Below are 9,689 nucleotides of genomic sequence, written 5' to 3' on the forward strand. Positions count from 1 at the left end.
GCAAAAACAAAACACACATTTCAATATGAAAATAAAAACGTAAAAGTAACCATAGGAAAAGATCTGAAAGGAAAAACTAATAGTAGTGCTCAACTTGCAGAAACTGAATTGGAATGTTAGAGGTGGGGCATGAGAGTTTTAAATGTTTTTTCTGCATCACTTAAGTATTTTGCAATGATAAGATACATTTGTATAACTTAAAAGTAGATCTAAAAAAATAAAAATAAAAAGGAAAGAAGACAAAATCAGGTTCATCAAAAGAAACCACCGCTTCGGGGCACCTGGGTGGCTCAGTTGGTGAAGCCTCTGCGTTCTGCTCAGGTCACGATCCCAGGGTCGTGGGACCCAGCCCTGCATCAGGCTCTCTGCTCAGCGGGAAGCCTACTTCTCCCCATCCCTTTGCCCCTCCCCCGCTCATGTTCGAGCGCGCGCTCTCTCTCTCAAATAAATAAAACAAAATCTTAAAAAAAAAGCAAAAACCAAAAAGCCACAGCTTGAAACTCCGGTAAGAAATGACAGCTTGGGGGCACCTGGGTGGCTCAGTCGGTTAAGTGTCTGCCTTTGGCTCAGGACATGATTCCTGGGATCCAGCCTCACATCGGGCTCTGCTTTGCAGGGAGCTTGCTTCTCCCTCTCTCTCTGCTTGCTGCTCTACCTGCTTGTGCTCTCTCTCTCTTTGTCAAATAAATGAATGAATAAATCTTAAAAAAAAGAAAGAAAAGACAGCTTGGAGGGGAAAACAACGTTGGATAATATGAGATAAAAGAGATTTAGAAGGTATATCCAGAAGCTCCAACTCTCTTTAGTAGGTGTTCCAGAAGGTAAACATAGAAAAGAACAGTGGAAGAAAAAAAAGGAGGAAAATTGCCTAAAGCTGAGAATGATACAAGTCTTGAAATTGGAAAGTTCACTGTGATACCAAACTGAATGAATTCTCAAACGCCCAGTTCAAGTCAAGTTGTTAGTGTGAGGTCTAGTCCAATATGACTGGTGTCCTTATAAGGAGAGGAGATTAAGGTCACAGACAATGCAGACAGAGGAACAACCATATGAGGGCACAGCAAAAAGGGAGCCATCTGTGAGCCAGGGAGAGAGGCCTCAGAAGAAACAAAATCTCCCAGCACCTTGATCTTGGACTTCTATCCTCCAGAATTGTGAGAAAATAAATTTTTGTTGTTTAAGTTACCCAGTCTGTGGTTTTTTGTTTCAGCAGCCCCAGCAAACGGAGGCAGCCCACTTGGTTGCATTTATTATTAACTATTTTATTCTTTTTGTAGCCAATGTAAATGTAATTGTTTTCTTTTGTTCAATTTTAGTGTATAAAAATGCAACTGATTTTTGCCTGTTAATTTTTTATCCTGAAAATTGGCCAATTTTTAAAATTCATTCTAACAGTCTTTTGGTGGATCTTTAGGGTTTCTACATCACGTTATTGGTCAATAGAGCTCATTTTGCTCCTTTCTTTCCGATTTAGATGCCTTTCATTTCTTAATCGTGCTGAATTGTTCTGGCTAGAATTCTAGACTATGTTGAACAAGGTGGCAAAAGCAGGCATTTTCGTCTTGTTGTTAATCCTAAAGAAAAGCATTTTGTCTTTCACCATTGAGTATGACATTAGCTATAGGCTTTTCATATATAGCCTTTCTTATGTTTAGTTTCCTTCTATTTCTAGTTTGTTGAGTGTTTTTGTCAAGAAAGGGTGCTAAACTTTGTCAAGTACTTTTCCTGCGTCAGTTGAGATGATGTGTTTTTTCCTTTCATTCTGTTGATGTGGTGTATTAATTGATTTTCCTATGGTAAACTATTCTTACATTCCAAGAACAGACCCACTTGGTCATGGTGTATAATCCTTCTCATGTGCTACTGAGCTCAGTTGGCTAGTATTTTGCTGAGGATCAGTTGTTTTGCATCAGTGTTTATAAGAGATGATCTGTAGTTTCCTTTTTTTGTAATATCTTTGGTTTTGCTGTCAGATTATTGCTGGCACCATAAAATGAGTTTGGAAGTGTTTCCTCTTCTTTGATGTTTTGGAAGAGTTTGAGAAGGATTTGTGTTAATTCTTCTTTATTATTTTTTTAATTTTTAAATTTTTTAAAAAGATTTTATTTTCGAGTAATCTCTACACCCAATGTGGGGCTTGAACTCACAACCCCAAGCTCAAGAATCACATATTCCTCCTACTGAGCCAGCCAGACAACCTGGTGTTAATTCTTTAAATATCCACCATTATTATTAAACTACCTTCGGAAAGCCAGTGAAGTATGGGCCTTTTCCAAATGGGTAGCTGGATGTTTGAATATCATTTTAAAAATTGTGTTTATTGTGGTGAAATACACATAACATAAAATTTGCCATCATAACCATTTTTTAAAAGATTTTATTTATTTATTTGAGAGAGAGATCGCAAGAGAAAGCACGAGCAGGGAGGAGAGGGAGAAGCCGACTCCTTGTGAGAAGAGAGCCCAACTCGTGGCTCGATCCCAGGACCCTGACATCATGACCTGAGCTGAAGAGAGACTGAGCCACCTAGGCGCCCCTCAACATAACCATTTTTAAGTGTTCAGTTAAGTAGTGTTAACCTTGAACGTTGTTGTGAAACAGATCTGGAACTTTCTCAATTTGCAAAACTAAAACACTATATCCATTAAACATCAAGTCCCCTTTTCCTCCTTCCCGCAGGCATTGGTAACCACCATTCTACCTTCCGTTTCCATGAATTTGACTATTTTACATAGCTCATATAAATAGAATCATACAGTATTTGTCTTTTTGTGACTGGCTTATCTCATTCGAATACCATTTTAACCCACTGCTTTGGATTGTCGTCTTGGTAATTTATTAGTTCCCACATATGCTTGGGTTTATTCTAGACTTGTTTTCCTGACCTGTCTGCCTGTTTCCACACGTACACATTGGTTTTCATTATCGTAGCTTTCTGTTTTCTAACTCTTCTCCCACAGGTCGATGCTTCCAAATAAATTCCAGAACCACTTTGTGAAGTTTTCTACAAAAATCCTTTGGGTATTTTTTTTTTTAATGTCGTTACACTAAATATACAGATCAAGTTTGAGAAGGTCAGCATCTCCACAATATTGACTCTTCCATTTGTATTTAGTAAGACTTCATTCTAACACACAAGACGATTCACAGCAGACCCCACTCTTCCTTTCCGGCCATGTTTAGTCTCCTTCCGGTCAAACTCCCTATAATCTGGTCTCCAAATGTACTTCGTGTTCTTTTCTACCTCTCTTTCTTTGCTCAGGTTGGTCTTTTTTTTTTTTTTTTAAGATTTATTTATTTGTTTATTAGACAGAGAGAGACAGCCAGCCAGAGAGGGAACACAAGCAGGGGGAGTGGGAGAGGAAGAAGCAGGCCCCCAGTGGAGGAGCCTGATGTGGGGCTCGATCCCGGAACGCCAGGATCACGTCCTGAGCCGAAGGCAGACGCTTAACGACTGCGCCACCCAGGCGCCCCTCAGGTTGGTCTTTCATCCTGAAATGTTCTCCTCTTCTCCTTCGCACGATCTCTACTTGTCCGCATCCTACACATACTTTATGTCCCATCATAAACTGCCACATCACCCTAATACTTCCTGATTCCTCCATCCAGATGTGACTTGAAACTCCCTAGCCACCCCCCCAAAAAGTGTGTCTCTTTATTAAGGTGCCCACCCCAATTTTCTCTCTGTAGTTATTTGTGTTCTTCTCTTATTTGTCCACAATCAACAATTTTGTGTTAGCACAACAGGTTTCAACAAAGAGTGTACATCAGAATCCAGGGAAAGCTTTCTTAAAAAGCCACATGCTTTGATCCCATTTAGGAAATTCTGTCTTGGTAGGCCTGAGGGGGGCTCTGACATCAATATTTTGCATGCATAGACTTAAAATTCTCCACAGGTATTCCTTGAACCTCTGGTTGAGAACCACTGTTTTTAGCTAAACTTCATGAATCCTGAATGTCATATATATGTGGCTATTGACCTACCGAGTTTTGACTCCCTGGGTGCAAGATCTGTGTCTCATTTGTCATTGCACTCCTCCCCCAGTACATAGCCCAGTAAAGCTTTGGTGAGTATGCCTGCATTGAATCAAACCTGGACTGGCATTAAATGGCAATGTTGCCTTCCCTATTTCCCTTACCACCAACCACCTACTGCTGGCCGCAGTCACCAACCCACGGCCCTCCCTTTGCACGCTACAGCCTGAATACTTCAGTGGGCACAGGAAAAACAGGAGAAATGCTAGCCCTATGGACATCCATAGCTACAAGCCTGGTGCAGGAACTCCAGGAAGCCTGGCCCCAGAAAGCAAGCAAGACTGGATTTTGCATAACCTATAGCTGGGCTTTTCCTCTGAATCTTGGTCTCCTCATCTGTCAAATAAGAGTAACAGCAGTAGCCACTCCTACTTTCCAAGGATAGTGTGAGGCTCAGAAAAGAAAAGCAATGAGTGTGCTTTCACATAGCCTGCCATTATACACATGGGGGTTCCAGTAGCTGTTAGGGCTTCTGTGCCAGGCCTCCTACCACAGCCCCTCTGCTTCGAGTCCGAAGAGTGAGATCTGCGTCTCAAGGGAGCAGTTCTCTCACACGACCATTTCTTCTGCACCAACCACCGTCCACTGAGAGCCTATCACGTGCCAGGCTGTGGGGACACCGTGGTGAAGGACCAGCCCTGCCTTCAAGGACCCCAGAGGCTGACTGGAGCCCAAGGGAGGGACGCAGTTTGGCTCCTTTGTCTGCTGTTTAAAATGAAGACGAAGCATCTTCGCAAACAATCTGAGTAGCGGAGGAGACAAGTGAGTAAATCGAGCCCTGTGAACAGAGGGTTGGCGCCAAGCCCACAGTGTGCCCTGTAAGCCAAGGGGGCAGGGAGGGCGCGGTCAGGGGCTAGTTTGGGGGGCGCTGTCCTGGGTGTTCCCACGCCCCTGCGACGCCTGCAGCACCCCGGGCTCCTCCCGCCCCCGCGCCCTGTCCACCACCAGGTCTCGACAGCCTTTGGCCTCCGCGCCCCAGGCCCCAGATTCCCCGGCTTCGGTGCCGCCCAGCGCCGCGCTCCGGCCCCCGGCCTTCGATCCCCGCGTCCCCCCGGCGCTCCCGCGTGCGGCCAGCACCGGAGTCCGCGCAGGCCTTCCCCGCCGGCCGCGGGGCGCCGGGGGAGGGCGGCTGCTTGGCCCCGGCCCCGAGCGCCTCCGGGCTGAGGCCGCCGGAACGGGCGGGTGGCCGGCGCGGCCCGCAGAGCGCCGCCCGGCCCTGTGGCCCAGGCGCCGGCCTCCTTCGCGTCGCTGGGGCGGGGTCTCGGCCGCTCGCAGCCCAGGCCCCACGGGCACGGCTCCCTGGCGGGGTCGGCGGCGGCCCGGTGCGCTAGGGAGGCGAGCGGGTGCGCAGGAAGGCCTTGGAGCAGGGCCTGCCACCGAGGAGCGCCCGAGAAATACTAGATAGTAGTTTTCCCTGAAATCCTCTCCGCCTGCCTGCTCTGCTGCATTATGCTTCATGTCACTGTTCATTCTGGGAGCAGAACTTTACCCCCAAATAGCGGATCTGAGTGTTTGCTATGGGCTAGGCACCGCGCCTGGGGCTTATAAAAACGTTCTCTCTTTTCATTTCGTTTCATTTTACAGATTTTATTTATTTATTTGACAAAGAGAAAGAGCTAGCGACAGAGAGCACAAGCCAGGAGGAGAGAGAGAAGCAAGTTCCCCGCTGAGCAGGGAGCCCAATGCGCGCTCCACCCCAGGACCCTGGGATCATGACCTGAGCTGATGGCAGACGCTCAACCGACTGAGCCACCCAGGAGCCTTTATCTCTTCTAGTTTTAACAAGCACGGGATAAGATAAGGGCTGTTATTTGCCGCGTTTTAGCGTTGAGGAAACCACTTAGATTAGGAATTCTGCGCCAGGTCTCGCAGCAAGTCAGTGGAGGAACCGGAACTCTCATCGGTCTGTCTGGCTCTCAAGGGCTTATTTACCACCACAATGCACTGTCCTCCCCAGCACCCCTGCAGGTCCTGTGTGCAGGGGTCTTGGGGCCAAGTGGATTTTAGGCCCTGGAAGAGTGGAGGGAAAACATGCACATTGGGTGGTGGTTCTTTTTTAAAAATTTTCAACTCAAAACACTTCTTTTTTATTTTTTTTATAATTTTTTAAAGGTTTCATTTATTTATTTGCCACAGAGAGAGGGAGAGAGAGCACAAGCAGACAGAGGGAGAAGCAGGCTCCCTGCTGAGCAAGGAGCCTGATGTGGACCTCGGATTCCAGGACCCTGGGATCATGACCTGAGCCAAAGGCAAGACGCTTGACCAACTGAGCCACCCAGGAGTCCCACAACACACCTCTTTCAGTGTTTAAGGCAGCTTGAATTGGGTGTTCTGCTACAACCCAGTGTATCCTTATTGAGACAAATTTTACATAAGATAAAATTCACCATTTGATCATTTTAAAGTGTATAATTTGGTGGTTTTTCATATATTCACAGTGTTGTGCAACCATTAGCAGAACATTTCATCACCCCAAAAGAAACTCCATACCCATTAAGTAATCCCTCCTCATCTCCCCCTCCCACCAACCCCAAGCAACCACTAATCTAGTTTCCGTTTCTATGGATTTAGCTATTCTAAACATTTCATATAAATGGAATTATACAATATGTGACCTTTTGTGACTGGCTTCTTTCACTTAGGATAATGTTTTCAAGGTTCATGCATGTGGTAGCATGTACCAGTACTTTATTCCTTTTTTTTGGTTGAATCACATTTCATATGGATATGCCACATTTTTCTTATCCATTCATTAGTTCATGGACATTTACCATTTTTTGGTTGTTGTGAATAAATGATGTTGAACTAGTCCTGTACAAGTTTTTGTTTGAACACCTGTTTTCAGCTCTCTTGAGTATATTCCTAGGAGAGGAAATGCTGGTTCATGTAGTGACTATGTTTAACTTTTTAAAGTCAATGGCTGCATCATTTTACATTCAATCAGCAGTGTATGAATGTTCCAACATTTATTATGAAAATAATGATTGTAGGGGCATCTGGTAACTGACTCGGTTAGGCGTCTGCCTTCTGCTCAGGTCATGATCCCAGGGTCCTGAGATCAAGCCCACATCAGGCTCCCTGCTGAGCGGGGAGCCTACTTCTCCCTCTCCCTCTGACTCCCACTTGAGCTCTCTCTTTCTAGTGCTCTCTCTCTCTCCCACATAAATAAATAAAATCTTTTTAAAAAGAGAAGAGAATGAGTGTAGTTTTTTTTTTAAGTGCTACAAGGCTTATGGCAAAATACAACAGTATTTACCCAATACCTTGTCTCATTCCCAAGAGGCAAACACTTCCAACTCTTTTAACTGTTTCTTTCCCTCATTTTTCTCTGTATTTTAAAATAATATGCACATGCTATAGTTTGAGTTTATCAATTTTAAGCGTTGTGGTGACTTACAGTACTCTATATTTTTTCTTCTACAATTTTTTGGTTTTCCTGAAATTATCAGCTTTCATATTTTCATCTGCTTAGTTTTCTATATGACTATTTCTATTTCATGGCTTTTCCCCAAATGCTTCAAAAAATCTGTCACATGACTGTCAATAGTTTTCCCATATACTCAGACACGGTTTGAAGCCTTTGCTGGTTCCATTTGTATTTTTAAATCTGGAGGCATCTATCCCACAGCCCCCTCCTCCTGCCCCAGTTTGGACTAACTGCACCCTCCTAGGGCCTGTACATAGCTGGGTCCTGCTGGACCTACCCTCACCGGTGTCCTAGGTCGGATCTGCAGTTTCCAGGATCCACGGCTTTCTCTTTCATGTTGTACATCCTCATTTTGTTAAAATGCATCCTCCAGGCATATTCTAAAATTGTTTGAGAAATTAAATTTTGGAGCTCTTGTATGCCTCAGGTTGTCTTTATTCTACCATTACACATGCTAGGCAGTTTTGGAGAGAGAAATCATTTTTCCTGATTATTTTGCATTTTCTTTCTTTCTTTCTTTCTTTCTTTCTTTCTTTCTTTCTTTCTTTCTTTCTTTCTTTCCTTCTTTCACTTTCTCGCTTTCTCACTTTCTTTTAAATAATCTTTATGCCCACGATGGGGCTTGAACTCACAACCCACGATCAAGAGTCACATGATCTACTGACTAAGCCAGGCATCCCATTGTTTTGAAAGCAAATGTTCATGGTCTTCTAATATCCAATGCCTCTGGTGAGAGCCCAAATGCCACTCTGATTCTTGATGCTTTGTCTTTGACCGGTTTTTCCTTTTTTCTCTTTGGAAGCTTTTAGGATCTTCTCTTCATCCTTGGTGTTCTGAAAAAAATTAATAATAAAATAATAAATAAGTAATAAAAACTATGTAATAATAATTCATCCGTGGTGAGGACAAATACCTGCATCTTAAACAAAATCATTAGGGGTGCCTGGGTGGCTCAGTCGGTTAAGTGTCCGACTCTTGTTTTCTGCTCAGATCATGATCTCAGAGTCCTGGGACTGAGCCCCGAGTTGGGCTCCATGCTTAGCACAGAGACTGCTTGAGATTCTCTCTCCCTCTCCCCACTTCCGCTCATTCTCTCTCTCTCTCTCAACTAAATAAATAAAATCTTAAAAAACAAAAACAAAATCATTAAACAACAGTTTGTTGTGCTAGCCTTTTGGCAAACTCTTTCAACCTAGAAACCCGGGTTCTTCAGCTGTGAGAAAACTTCTTGTAGTATTTCCTTTGATAATGTAAAGAGATTCTTGTTATCATGCTTGTAGAATAATCTAAATCAACTCCTTTATAAATACCCAGCAAATGCTTCTGGATGTTTCTGTGTTGTGTTTTATTGTGTTTTTTCTGATTTCTACATGCTTATGTAGAAAACTCAAATACCGGAAACTGTAAATTTTAACACACTTTTTAAAGATCTGCCGGACGTGGAAATGCAATGGTAGCGACACGAAGTCACTTTGCATAGTCTCATAACACTCCATTGGGAAGACGTGCCATCATGAATCTGAGCCGGCGTCTCTGTGAGCAGGCAGCGATTTTCACCTTCTCTCTATGTCAAGGCTGCCGCGATGCGTGTCTCCTACACACAGACACTTCAGTTAAAGTGATCTCCTTATTCCTTCTGCCCTGAGGGACAGTGGAGGTAGGGGAAGGGTCATGGAAGGATGAGAGTCTAACTTGGCCCTCACGGAGGAGCTGTTGGGAGAGTGTCTGAACCTCCGGAGAGGCCCTCGGCCTGACCTCCCTAATGGCGGTGCTTAAAGCAGCGGCTCTCAAACCTCGACCTGCGCAGGGACCATCTGCGGAACGTGTTAAACGGTAGGTTCCTAAGCCACACCTCGGAGAGTCTGATTCCGTCTGAAGAGGGCTCTGAGAATCTGCATTTTTTAAAAGATTTTATTTATTTATTTGACAGAGAGACCAGCGAGAGAGGGAACACAGCAGGGGGAGTGGGAGAGGAAGAAGCAGGCTCATAGCGGAGGAGCCCGATGTGGGGCTCGATCCTGGAACGCCGGGATCACGCCCTGAGCCGAAGGCAGACGCTTAACGACTGTGCTACCCAGGCGCCCCGAGAATCTGCATTTTTAACAAGCACCCCAGCTGATTCTGATGGAGACGGCTGCTGGGCTACACCTGGAGAAACACAGAGAGTGGGGCGGGGGGGGGGGGCGTGGGAGGAGGTAAATACTATTCACCTAAGAAACAGGAGAGG

General features: G+C 44.7%; 1 long non-coding RNA gene across 2 annotated transcripts; it reads left to right on the forward strand.

The window, feature by feature from the left end:
- Positions 1-1,067: 1,067 nt before the first annotated feature.
- LOC148108005 (uncharacterized) lies at positions 1,068-8,871 on the forward strand. 2 transcript variants are annotated; one of them, XR_015721375.1, is made up of 4 exons: positions 1,068-1,154; positions 2,395-2,563; positions 3,310-4,797; positions 5,620-8,871. It is a non-coding gene; the product is annotated as an uncharacterized LOC148108005 (long non-coding RNA). The 2 variants fall into 2 exon arrangements; XR_015721374.1 differs by having other exon boundaries at positions 2,395-4,797.
- Positions 8,872-9,689: the final 818 nt, after the last annotated feature.

This window comes from Ursus americanus, chromosome 23 (assembly GCF_024610735.1).
Source record: "Ursus americanus isolate L20-20 chromosome 23, mUrsAme1.1.p, whole genome shotgun sequence".
NCBI classification, from domain to species: Eukaryota; Metazoa; Chordata; class Mammalia; order Carnivora; family Ursidae; genus Ursus; species Ursus americanus.